We start from the raw sequence: 13,559 nt of genomic DNA on the forward strand, positions 1-13,559 counted from the left end.
AAAATTAAGGGAAGTCTGTATACTATGTATCAAAATATGCTTGGAGGGAAAGCTATAGTTTTAAATGCATGTATTAGGAAAATGGATCACAAATCCATAATCTAAGCTTATAATTTATAATTAGAAAAGTTCAAATTACATTTACAAAAATACAACAAATAAAATAGTATAGACAACCAGTATAATGTATGAATATTTACTTTCCAGAATATATTTATAATGCCAGTAAATTAATAACAAAAGGCAAATCAACTCAATCAGAAAAAAATCTTTGTGACTATATGAACTAGTAATTAAAATATTAAACAGACTTGGCTAAGAAAAATATTGGGAAGTTTTCAAATTCATTAGCAGTCTGGCAAAGCAAATGAGATATGACCATATAGTCATCTGTAGGGAGCAGTATTAAATTGAAAGCCTGAAATGTTGGTGAAGACTTAAGCAATGCAAGTTTCTACCGTGATGGAGCATCAGCCATAGCGGAAACCAAACTGCCAATGTCTTGTAAAGTGGAAAACCAATACCACTTTGAAGCAAATATTCAAAAGAAACAGAATGGCATGCAAGGAAATAATTTGGAGAATGCTCACAACTAGTGAAGTTCCAATAATAAAAAGGGTTGGAAACAGGCTAAATATCCCTAAGTAAGAAAGTACATCAGTACATTGTGGATTTACCATTCTATTTGGCAGCAAAGTTAAAAAATTTTGTTTCATATAACAAAAAGATCAAATTCAGAAAATACTAAGAAAAGGAGAGTAAGACACAGGAGGGGCAGGAAGACAGAAAACATGATGTTTAGAAAGATTCAAAACATATAAGCCAACACTCTAATAATTTCAAACACGTAGCTCCATTTTGCACAGTGTACACAGACATGAGGCACTTCTTACAGAGAAGTACACAATGAACTGGGAAGTCTGACATCCTGGGATGTTGGCAAAGAGGGAGGCACCGGGGGTGTGGTCTAGAAGGGAACACAGTCATTTTAAACTCCATCTGTAGAGTTTTCTTAGAGATAAACAGAGGCATATAATCATTTTTCCTTATTCCTTTTTGTGTTTTACATATTCTTATGAACTTAATCAACTAAAAAGAGGCAAAGTCATGTGCTGGAAAGAAATAAAGAGGCCATGTGTAGGAGCTTAGGTAGGTAGATGGAGTCTTGAGTTGACCATCATGAATGCTGTGTAGGAACAAGTAGTTTGGGCTTGACACCACAGATGAGGGGGTGACAATTTAACTGCTTGGTGACTTTCTCCCAAAGGGCTGGGCAGACTAGCAAGATGGTACAAGAGATGAGGTGTTAAACATTTGTCTCATAATGCATTGAGAAAAAGATGAAACCAATAATGTGGTTCTAATAAGGAAATTGAAATCATTTAGGCTGAATTGGGAAGCCATCTAAAGGGAAAGATGTGATTTAGTGGCAGATGAGTGAAGTATTCCATTCTAACTGATGAGAACTTCTAAGTATAATCATGAGATAAGTGGGTGGCTGAAACTGGCTAACATCTAAATGATAAAGAAACTATGCATGACGGGTGTTACATAGGAAGTTTCCATGGAAATTAAATCATCTAATCATTTAAAAGAATAACAGTCAGAACTTGGGGACCAGGGGGAGATAATGTCCCTAAGAATAATTTGCAGAGGACAGAAGCTTGGCCAATAAATGTGACAAATGTGAGCAGAAGTAGAAGGTAGTTATACATCTGTAATCTTACGTGAGGTCATAGCAACACAGGAGGCCTAAGAAGATAGCCTCACCTTAAAGTCTACAGTGTGGACCTTTATGCTCCTTTGAGGAAACAGTACGGGCCATGTCCTTACAAGACAGAGAAAAAGGAAGTATTCCCCAAGAAAGTGAAAGGCAAAAACACTCGTGGACTTAATGTAACAACTTGAAAATTAAGATCAGGAGATGTCATGGTCAACCAAGCCTACAAAATAGGATGATATGGCATGTAAGAAAAGCTGACCAGAGGAGCCTGTGCTTCGGGATCCTGTGCAGAGGAGATGCCAATGTGAGGCACTGGCTATTGCCTGTTCTTGGATTGTAAATGGGCCTTTATTCCTGACTGGTTCCATTTGGTTCTAGCAATCTGCAAGAGAGAAGGCGCCCTGAGGAATGGTGAATGCATGCCTCATTTAATCTCTTTTTCCTCTTGAACCATTTAGTGATATGTTCACATACTACCAATCTTGAAAAAAAAAATAGGGGCTGGGAATTTGGTTCATTTGTAGAATGCATGGTTGGAATGTGGAAGGCCTTGGGTCCAAGCACTAGTACTGAAAAGAAGCAAAACAAGGATAGTTTACAAATAAAAAATAAGAATCAAGTATGTCAACAGAACATAGAATTAACAGACTATGAGAGATCTGGGATGATTATCTCTGAAGAGATGAAGACACTGAGACTCAGAAATGGACCCGAAGTGTACCCAGCTGCCAGGTAAGAGGTCCTTATTCTAGAGCAGTGGTTCTCAAACTTCCTAATTCTGAGAACTTTAATACAGTTCCTCATGTTGTGGTGACCCCCAACCATACAATTTCTTATTCATAACTGTACTCTTGCTACTGTTATAATCATAAGTGTAAATATCTGTGTTTTCCGATGGTCTTAGGCAATCCCTATGAAAGGGTCATTAGAACCCCCAAAGAGTCGTAGCCCACAGGTTAAGAACCCCTTTTCTAATATGAGCTGTGTAGCTTTCTCCTTTCACCCTGAGACACTCCTGGCTACTCATACACCATCTAAAGGGCTAAGAATTTCCATCGAATGTTGATAGAAAGTCTTGAAAGTTTACAAATTATTTTTCTACAGCTGCTTCCTGTGGCAGGTTGGATTTTTCTCAACAAAAATACATAAAACCTGAAACCCCAAATATGGTTTCACAACAGCTATCACACAGCCAAGTTTGTTGTTTGTTTTTGAGCTAGGGTCTCCTGTACTTGGCTGACTTTGAACTCACTGCATGGCTGAGAACAACCTTGAGACTTGAGATGCTGTGACTTGGTCCCTGAGGCTGACATCCCAGGCCTGCACCACCGCTTGTTTCATGTTGAGAACAGCACCCAAGGCTGTTTGCTGGCTAAGCCAGTGCTCCCACAATTCAGCAGCATCCCTTGTTCTTACATTTGAATTGAACATAATGGTTAATATTGGTAGCACCCTGCATCCTTATTGGTTGTCAAATGGCTTCCTCTGTTATCTTCAAGCAATAAAAAAATTAATTTAAAAATTAAACTGAAGGCAACCATAAGATGTTATTGTCCATACTTAAATGACAGAGGGTTTTCCCTGATACTTTTCTTTGAACTGTATATTACAAGCATATGGTATCTAGCAACCCATGTCCACTCTGTCTTAAGAGCAGAGGTGATAAGGTTGGCCCGTCCTTTGTATGTACTCAAGGGGAAGGCTAGAGAAGTGGGGCCTGAGCAGTGGCAGATGTTTCAAAATCCTTGTGAGTGCAGTCACATATACACATCCAGCATCCAAGGCCACTCAGATCTCATGTGCCTCAGCAAAATGAAAGTTGAAGCTTTGATTATATCCTCAGGGCATTCCTAATGCAGACATCATCAAAGTTATTAATTCACAGAACTGATTGAATTGCTTGTGATGATACATTTCAGGTTCTAAACAGTATTGGCTAAATTATCTGCAGTTTCTAGTGATGAATTGCTCGTTTTCTTTTGAAATTTAAATTTTTTAAAGTAAGACAGATAACAGATTTAATTAAAATGTTATCTTCTGCTTTTTATTATGGCAGGCAAGAATAAATGTACATACTGGAATTTCACTTTAGCTCTCCAGAGAAGTTCACAGAGTGCCTGAGGTTACCTATAAAGAATATAACATGGCCCACGAACCCTCCTTATTCCTGCTGCCTAATGCAGACACATCTTACACTCTTTCACTGCTAGCTCCTTACCTGTCCAATATGTACAAACCACACATCTTGATTTATTTAGTAAAACCATCCTACATGAATATAAGAACAAGCAATGTGCAATGTTACAAACGGAAACTGCACACAATGGGTAGAACACTACCAGAAGCACACGGGAGAAGTTCAAGGCCACCAGCACATCCAATGCAATCGTCTAGGACACATCACAGAGCGAGAACAAGTCATGGGTTGATTTAATAAATCCCCTCTATACCATGACTATGCTCTGTGATCAGAAAGGAATGTCTGGCACTAAAACACTGGGGACTGTGAACTCAAACACCATGAAATCACATCATTTATGCCTAAATACTGAAAAAATCATGGGCAACTTCTCGACAGCTTCTTGCCTACCTTCCTGATGTGTAGAGGGCAAAAGCCTTGTGCACACAGATCAGCACTGGAGACGTCAGGAACGTTAAACTCACAGCTCACCTCTTCAGCGGAATGAGGTGAGAAGCCGCTCTGCCTGGAACAGCAGCAATGATGTCCTTTACAACCTGATCCTCTGCATCTAATGAGACACGTTCTGCCACCTCCCAGAATTTATGTTTTTACTTATCCCAGGCCTCTCCCCCTAAATCTTAGGCATTACTTTTAGACCATAAAACCCAATCTTATGAGTGAGGTTACTTGTACTTTATAACAGCCTGAGTGACTTCTGTGTTGTCTTAGGGTCAGGCCAATCCCAGTACCCACACGTGTTTACCTCATTCAAGCTCCCTAGACTCTAAATCTTGGGCATTATCTGAGTCAGCAGTACCCATTCTTGTGAAAGAAGCCAGATGTCCTTGTAAGGAATCTCGATGTAAACATGTCTTAAATTGTCGTGTACTTGGAGTTTAGTTAATTGTTATCTGAACATTTTCTTCAAAAATTGTGCTGTGCTTAAATACGACTAAAGTAAAATGATCTGGGCCGGACTCTGGAAGGCCTGGTCCAGCAGCAGTTACAATAAAATCAGGCTGAGCGGAGGTTCATTCTGTCTCTGTGGATTGTTTTCTTCCCATGCCTGCTGAAAAGTCTGTAGGGGAATCACCACACTGATAGCTTGCAGAAGTTCAGTTTTCCGACTTCTTTGGTTTTAGCATAAGGAGAAGAGAGGAGAAGTATCCCATCTATGATTTGTGTGTTGTGCATTTGATCAGCACAGCACACATGAAGTGCACAGTACAAACAAAAGTTTCCTTTCAGTCTTCCAGAGCACGGAGTTTTCAGTGCATCAGTGACATGGCAGCTGTGCCTACGCCCCTCTCTCTGAACCCCTCTCTCTGCACCCCTCTCTCTGCACCCCTCTCTCTGCACACCTCTCTGCACACCTCTCTGCACACCTCTCTGCACACCTCTCTGCACACCTCTCTCTGCACACCTCTCTCTGCACACCTCTCTCTGCACACCTCTCTCTCTGCACACCTCTCTCTGCACACCTCTCTCTGCACCCCTCTCTCTGCACACCCCTCTCTGCACACCTCTCTCTGCACACCTCTCTCTCTGCACCCCTCTCTCTGCACCCCTCTCTCTGCACCCCTCTCTCTGCACACCTCTCTGAACACCTCTCTGCACACCTCTCTCTGCACCCCTCTTTCTGCACACCTCTCTGCACACCTCTCTGCACACCTCTCTCTGCACACCTCTCTCTGCACACCCCTCTCTGCACACCTTTCTCTCTGCACACCTCTCTCTGCACCCCTCTCTCTGCACCCCTCTCTCTGCACACCTCTCTCTGCACACCCCTCTCTGCACACCTCTCTCTCTGCACACCTCTCTCTCTGCACCCCTCTCTCTGCACACCCCTCTCTGCACACCTCTCTCTGCACACCCCTCTCTGCACACCTCTATCTCTGCACACCTCTCTCTGCACACCCCTCTCTGCACACCTCTCTCTCTGCACACCTCTCTCTCTGCACCCCTCTCTCTGCACACCCCTCTCTGCACACCTCTCTCTGCACCCCCTCTCTGCACCCCTCTCTCTTCACACCTCTCTCTCTGCACACCTCTCTCTCTGCACACCTCTCTGCACCCCTCTCTCTGCACACCCCTCTCTCTGCACACCTCTCTCTGCACACCTCTCTCTGCACCCCCTCTCTGCACACCTCTCTCTGCACACCTCTCTGCACACCTCTCTCTGCACACCCCTCTCTCTGCACACCTCTCTGCACACCTCTCTCTCTGCACCCCCTCTCTGCACCCCTCTCTCTGCACACCTCTCTGCACCCCTCTCTCTGCACACCCCTCTCTCTGCACACCTCTCTGCACACCTCTCTCTCTGCACACCCCTCTCTGCACCCCTCTCTCTGCACACCTCTCTCTGCACACCTCTCTGCACCCCTCTCTCTGCACACCCCTCTCTCTGCACACCTCTCTCTCTGCACCCCCTCTCTGCACCCCTCTCTCTGCACACCTCTCTGCACCCCTCTCTCTGCACACCCCTCTCTCTGCACACCTCTCTCTCTGCACACCTCTCTCTCTGCACCCCTCTCTCTGCACACCCCTCTCTGCACACCTCTCTCTGCATGCCTGGCTCAGCACCCTACGCTTTCGTCATTGTCATGTAGAGGCCCCGACTCCCTTCTCCTTGAGAAGTACTGTGATCATTTCCTCACTAGATTCTGTCCCTTTATTGCAGTAATAAACTCGCCTTTGTTTGACTACTTTTTGTTGCTATTCTGGGGCCTCTTTATATTCTCTTATGCTGTATTGGTCTGATGTGTATATTAAAGTTCCTCTCACATGGCACCTCTAATTGTGGTCATTCACTGAGAGAAACAGCGAGTGCATAAGAAACCAGCTACCGGCCCAGCTTGCCAAGCCTCTTCTGTTACTCTGGCTTCTTGGACAATTCATTTCACATACTACCCCTGGCTTATATTTTTGCATAGTGGGAAAGTGGTAATTCCCATTTATTAAACTATGGCAACAAGTAGATATATTAATACGCACTAAGTTTTCAGTGTACCATTTTGAAGCAGGATGTACTACTACAATTGAAGACCTTCCCAGTGACCAGGAACAAATGAATGCATGCCACCCACAGATGCTGAAGGACCACTTAAGTGAGATGTGTTTATTTCATCTGACTGTTCTATGACCCTTTGTATTGAGGGGACAAGAAGTGGGGCAGTAGAGAAGCGTTTGCACAGACTTAGTTCTCAGCATCATGTGCATGCGACTCATAAATCAAGGAAGGAGCACAAGGAAAGGACATAAAGAAAAGGATGCAGGGGCTTTTCAGAGGCTAAAATCCCACTGGCTGGCAGGGCCTGGCTCCTGGCTCTGAGGAATTCGGAGGGAGGGAGGACTGAAGACCAATTCACCTGACACCGCCAACTGATGGGACTTTTGTCTTGATGCTCACAGCCTGAACTCATCCCTCCAGCAGCACAGAAGTTGGGATGGGAGGAAGTCACAAGTTTTCTAGAGGTCCATTCTCATGGTAGAAAAGGGCAAAGGGATGCAGCAGAGAGAGGAAAGAAAGAGGCAGGGGCGTGCCTGTGACTTGGTTGTCATGGGCTCTGTGCTGAGCTCAGATTCTAGAGATGTCACACAGAGCATACTTTCTGAAAACCAAGCAAAAATGAGGTAGTAAAATGGCGATCTCAAGGAGCACCCAGCACTGAGACATGGATATGGAGTCTGACGGGAATTTCAAAGACTTGGAGACAGAGAAAAGGAAGAAGAGGGAAAGAGTGAGAGGAAGAGAGAAAGAAAAAGAAAGACAGTAGGAACAGAGCATTTGGAATGAAAACAAAGACCAGAGGCTACGGGTGTGGGCTGTGCATGAATGTTAGCGAAGTGACCAGTATGAGGGAAGCAGGAAATAGATGTGATGTCATCTAACAGAATCATTCACAGGAGGCTGTGATTCATTCTCACTGTATGTTAGGCACAGTTTATAATCCAAAAAATAATACAAGTGGAGTTATTTCTTCCCTGATACTGAGAGGTTACAGTGTTACTCAATGAACCAGATACTAACTGAGCATCTGTCATACCTAATGACATTCAAAGTGTCCTGTGTAGTTTGGCAACATGCTGCCTGGACTATAAGTAGAGCTTACATCCTGCATAGAAGGATCTATGACATCTGTAAGAATCAGTCTGAATGAAAAGATCAATAAATCTGCCTTTGAGTCTTTGCCTCTGTTGGACAGAATCAATAAACACAAGTCTCCATGTTTTCCTTGGCGACACTTGGTGTTAGGTATTGTGGTACATGTTCTCAAAGCTAGCATCCTTTCTTGTTCTTTTTCCCACTGTCCTCTTCTTTCCAGTGCTTACCACTGGAAATCTAGGTTGGCTGCTAAACATCAGACAGTATGTAAGTGGAGACACGAGACAAAATAGAAATCATGCTGAAAAATGAGTTTAGAAAATCTAATGATGGAGATGCATAAAAACGTTAGAGCATAGTTACCAACGAGTCCAGCACCGCACAGAAAGTATGGGAGTTGGCAATGAACCAGGCTTCAGAATTTAAGACTACTGTATTTCCTGACCAAAAAAAAAAAAAATGAAAGCTTTGGAAATCATAAGCTATGGAGAATGAGACAATTCACTTGCTTGAGAAAACTCCTCAGTGTAGTTCAGACTGCATCCAGATTGCTGCTTCCCGGAGGCCACTGCAGGCCCAGACTGGTGCTTGCTCGGTGTGGGAAACTATCACTAGTTCTGTTTCCTCCCCATTTTTATGCTTCCATGTCAGTCATGTTGCTTTCTTTTCTTTGTTAACAAAACTATTTTCAATTAAGATTTCTAATTAGATTCCACATTTGAAATGCATCTCTGGTAGAAAGCAAATGACAGGAGAGATAATTAAAAGGCAGCTGCATCTTGTCTTTCTGGGGATGAAACACAGCTTTGGGAATTATTTGTGATTTTCTTTTTCTTTTTAAATAATAATCAATTTAATTGAAAGATGTCGAATTCATATATAAAAGTCCATGACCTTTCTTCCACAAGTGCTAAATTCCTCTTCACAAAGTGTAAATGAACTCTGGATCTCAGAATTTGGGACATCTATTGCCTCAGGTAGGAAATCCTGGCTTACTCAAGCGTTCCTTAGCATACTGAACCATGCATCAGCCCTGCTCTTTGGCCCTGCTGGAAGAGGTTTGCTTGATCTGTGGGGTGGATGGGCTTAAAATACAAGAATTTTAAAAATCAGCAATAAGCATTTTTGGTGGAAAGGAATGAGTCAGATTAGCCAAGATGCAAACAGTATTTTTGTGGTTTTCCTGTGTTGCTTTGACTTTAAAAAATTAGCATTGTTAATGCTGATACTAAAAAAATATGTATTAAGCTCTTATTCAGAGATCTTTGTTGCCAACTCAGGCCGTCTTCACTTTTAAATACATTGAGTACTTGAAGCAACTAGTCATATAATCTAAGTCAAGAAAAACCGTGTGTGCGATGAAGCTAAACCACTGTGGCAATCAGGTAATTCCTGGCTTGAATTATCTGGATCCTAGAAATCTACCTGAACTAGTTTAATATGCATAAATGTGAAATGGGCCTCATTACCTAAAGGGAGCCTAGGCCCAGGTGTAAAGGAATATCATAAAACAGGTTGCAAGACAATCTTCTGGAGCTGCTCACACTACAATCCAATGAATAGCTTTGGGAAATATTAAGATAAATACAAAGCACATAAATGCATACAATTACATATTCATGTACATGTCTGTGTGCATATGCATGTGTGTGTGTTGATTTTTCTTTTTGCATGTCTAAAAATCTGTACTGTTCATCTGTGCTTCAAGCACCTGCAGATTTCAGTTTTCAGACATTTCCAAACTTTCTTTACCTCAAACCATGCTATGTAGAATATCACAGGGAAGTAGCACAAAGGAATGAACACACTGACCACTTCTCTACACAGCAGTGACCCATTTTCACTCTGCTTCCCCTGGAGACGAAATGTGAAGACTGGGGAAGAGGTAGGTGTGAAACCACCTGTCGACAGGACATCAACAGCAAAACCACAGGGTAAAATCGACCAAGGCAAACTGGTCCAAAGACACCTCAAGATAGATATTAAGGCCCTGCCATTCCAGGCTAGTTTCCATCTTCATCACAGACTTATCTCCTGTCTGTCTCCACCTGTGTGACCCCATTTTTTCTATCTCCTTTCTTAGACTTTTCCATTCCCTGGGGAGGAAGGGGTTCCTTCCTTTTTTCTTCTCTCTCTCTTCCTCTTTTTTTCATCCTCTTCCTCTTCCTCCTACTCATCCTCTTCTTCCTTTTATTTTTATTTAGTGTTCCTCAATCTGCCTGCATATCTTTATTCTCATACTTCAAGTCTTAATTTAAAAGACAGAGAAAAATCTATACTGTTTACCCTAACTCAGTAGACTCTTCCATTCTTTCTCAATGTACTGCCATAGTGAACTCTGCATTTTTCCTTAATAGCAGTCATCATCAACTTTTCTCACTTATGGATGTTTCTTATGCCAAGTTTCCCCCACTGGATTTCAAGTTCTGTAAAGGCAAGAATGAACATGCCTATTCTGTTCAATCATGTAAAAGCTTTTCAGAGGTTGCTTCCTCATGGGTAATGATAGTTTGCTAATTTTCACATTTCTGTCTATATCCTGTGTACCTGAAGCCCCAAAATATTATTTACTATAAAGAAAGCAATTAATTTATCTTCACAATATGCTCAACTACCTTTCAACATACACTCACACCTATCTAGGTCACCAAAATAGCAGAACGATAAAATAGTTTGTTAATAAAGAAGCAATATGCTTGAATAGTTATCAGTGTAACGAATACATGGAGAATGATTCCTGTACCTGATATATGCTGTGTTCTTCAATAGCTTGGATGTTTGCTTATTGTCTCACTTGTTTTATGGCTCTGTAAAGTACAAAAGAACAAAGTTTTAGAATATTGTGTTACATACACAAAAAAACACTTACCATAATAAAATCCCCATAATACTATCATTTGCTATGCTTCCAGTGAACAGCATTACAAATATGGTGGACTTACCATCACACTGTCCATAGAACATTGTTTACTTCTAGTCCAGGTTAATACGCCCCTTGCAGCTCAGAAAGTTCGCTAGAAGAATTGCCATTGCCCCCTTGTTTTCTATTCACACATGCCTGGCTCTCTTCTTTGCCAGACATTGCTCTAAGTTACATAGGTTAACTTATTTATTCCTTATAACCAAGGGCCAGCATGAGGTCAACTCAGTAGGTCTGTATTACCCAAACCCAACACATTCCAAGAAACCCTGTGTCAGGATTAGCCATTAGTTGGGTTCTGGGAGATGACCTCTGAACTCCTGAAACAGTCTGATAAGAGTGTTTGGTTTTTCAGACCACAGAGTCATTTATCCATCATCTCTCCTCTTCTAGTATTGCCGTCCTCCTTGCTTTTAAAGCTCTCTACCCATTTTCCCTTCCCCCATCCATAGCATCTGTGTCCTCCAGTTCCCCTCTCTAGAGCTTCTCCCCTCACACTGCTGCGCCTTTTAAATTTTCTGGTTTCTGTAGTTATTCCAGGTCCTATAAACAAAAGCCATAAGGATAGCACTGTTTTTACTGGAACTTTACTGGTAAACTGTGTTTACCTGGAATTATGCAATGTGTCCATGTGTTTGTGCAAGTGTACTGTCACACTTGGTTGCTTCCCAGAACTTGAAAGTGGATCTCTATTGTTGAAAACACCATACACTTTGGACACAGGACTTGAAGGAACCTAGCTGGACACAACTCAAAAGCCTCTTCCTAAGGACTAGCTTTCACAGTACCGGAAGGTCCTATATAGATATTGAGGGAGTAAAACATCAATAATATCCTACCCAGATATGACATCAAGAACCACAACAATGAGCAGCATAACAAGATACACTCAGGTGTAAGCTGGTACTTGTATCTTGGGAGTAACCCACAATTGTCTAACTGGACCTTAGCTGCACTCAGTGTGAGGGACTTTATGCTTTGCACTATAAACCTAGACAAACACTCATGTCTCTGAGTCCATGGGGACTAGAGAAGAACCCACTACTGCCATTTCTTGAGTCAGCATAATTTCTAACTGTGTTGTAAATACTCTTTCTTAGAACCACAGGTGGATGGAGCTCTAACCCCTCACCAAAGAAGCTTCCTTTTGCAGTAGATGGAAACCATTACAGATGCCACAGCTGGTCAAAGTGCAGAGACTGAGGGTGGTGTGCCCAGCCCCGAGTAACACATCTACCACAAGCTTTCTACATCTGAAGCAAGGAACACTGTGGAAGAGGGGCCAGAAAAATTGTAAGGGCCAAGGGATCAGGACATCTGCTGAGAGATAACATCATCTATATATGACAGGAAACTACATGTGTGAAAACTCAACAATATGGTTGTTTACACAAGACCTGAATAAAGACAACACCAGTTGATGCACCAATACAGATGAGGATAATCTCACAGCACCCGCCCCTTGAGGAAGAGCTACAGATAATTAATGGCTACTGGGAGAGGAAGTATCAGTCTTCCCCAGGGATGAACAGAAGCAATGAATTTGAGAAGTCAGGGAGTTGGAGAGAAGTTGGAGACAGGGTGGGGATGATGAAAATATAAGACATACATATGAAATTTTTAAATTAATTTTTAAAAGAGTGTTTGCTACATGCAATGCCTTGGTCTGTTTTGCTCCAGGTGACCAGGGAAGTGTATTACAAAGCATGGTTTAAAATGAATACCTAATGTTGTTTAAGGGAAAGGGACACTGGCGTCTAGTCAGCTGGTATCATTCACATTGTAGACTCATATCACTAATCTCAGCTAGGATTCTGGAGCTTAGAGACCACGTAAGTTCTCCAGGTTTTCCATAATTCGTCTGGGTTACATGTTTTGTTGAGAGCTCTGGGCATGGGCATGACTCCACTGAAAAGAAATACCTAAAAGTCAGTTCCTGAATAGCTTCATGAAACTTGTCCTTCCATGGCTTCAAGTCTGCATCATTTCATTCATAAAACATGTCAAGATTGTGTAGCTGTTCTGAGTCTAGTACTTGCCTAATGGTGAACTTGGGGGACATAGGACTCTTTGGCTTAGCAATTACTATCCCACAGGTATAGGAAGAGAATTGAACAAAGGTTAGGTGTCACAGTCATATCCTCACAGTTAGTTGGAATCAGTATTTGAATTCTACCACAATGATCTTAATCAAAAGTTTGGACATTTTGTTTATATTTTGTCCATTTTTTTCAATCATATAATTTTTTATATGCCATGCATAAGTATATTTTAAAATGCCACCTTAACTCGTTCCTTGTATTTACAATAGGAATGATAACTTTTAAATTTTATCTTCACTATTAACTATAAATATTTCATTTTATCTATAAGAATCATAATGAATTAGCATGTGCCAACGCCCTAGGTTTGACCTACAGGAATTAATAAAATAACAGAACACGCTCTATTGAGTTAAATATATTCTTTAACCGTTGCAATAATTGAAAAACAAATTTCTTCCAGTCTTGATTGTGGTGCAGGTGCAACATAAGATCTCCCCTTCACATAATCAGTTCTCTCCATTCCTGTCAGTCCTTGGTATCCATGGAAGACTGCTTCCCAGAATACTCTGAATGCCAAAATTTGA

General features: G+C 41.8%; 1 protein-coding gene across 4 annotated transcripts in view; it reads right to left on the bottom strand.

The window, feature by feature from the left end:
* Inpp4b (inositol polyphosphate-4-phosphatase type II B) overlaps nt 1-13,559 on the bottom strand; it is a 742,657-nt gene that overhangs the window by 360,157 nt on the left and 368,941 nt on the right. For 2 of the 4 annotated variants that reach the window (XM_076571928.1, XM_042277480.2), the window contains exons 4-5: nt 10,754-10,817; nt 4,314-4,428 (exon numbers count right to left, since the gene is read on the bottom strand). The gene's annotated coding sequence lies outside the window, so the exon portion shown is untranslated. The remainder of the gene's footprint in view (nt 1-4,313; nt 4,429-10,753; nt 10,818-13,559) is intronic. The other 2 variants (XM_016006370.3, XM_016006364.3) reach the window with 1 other exon arrangement.

The sequence above is a fragment of the Peromyscus maniculatus genome, chromosome 5, assembly GCF_049852395.1.
Source record: "Peromyscus maniculatus bairdii isolate BWxNUB_F1_BW_parent chromosome 5, HU_Pman_BW_mat_3.1, whole genome shotgun sequence".
NCBI classification, from domain to species: Eukaryota; Metazoa; Chordata; class Mammalia; order Rodentia; family Cricetidae; genus Peromyscus; species Peromyscus maniculatus.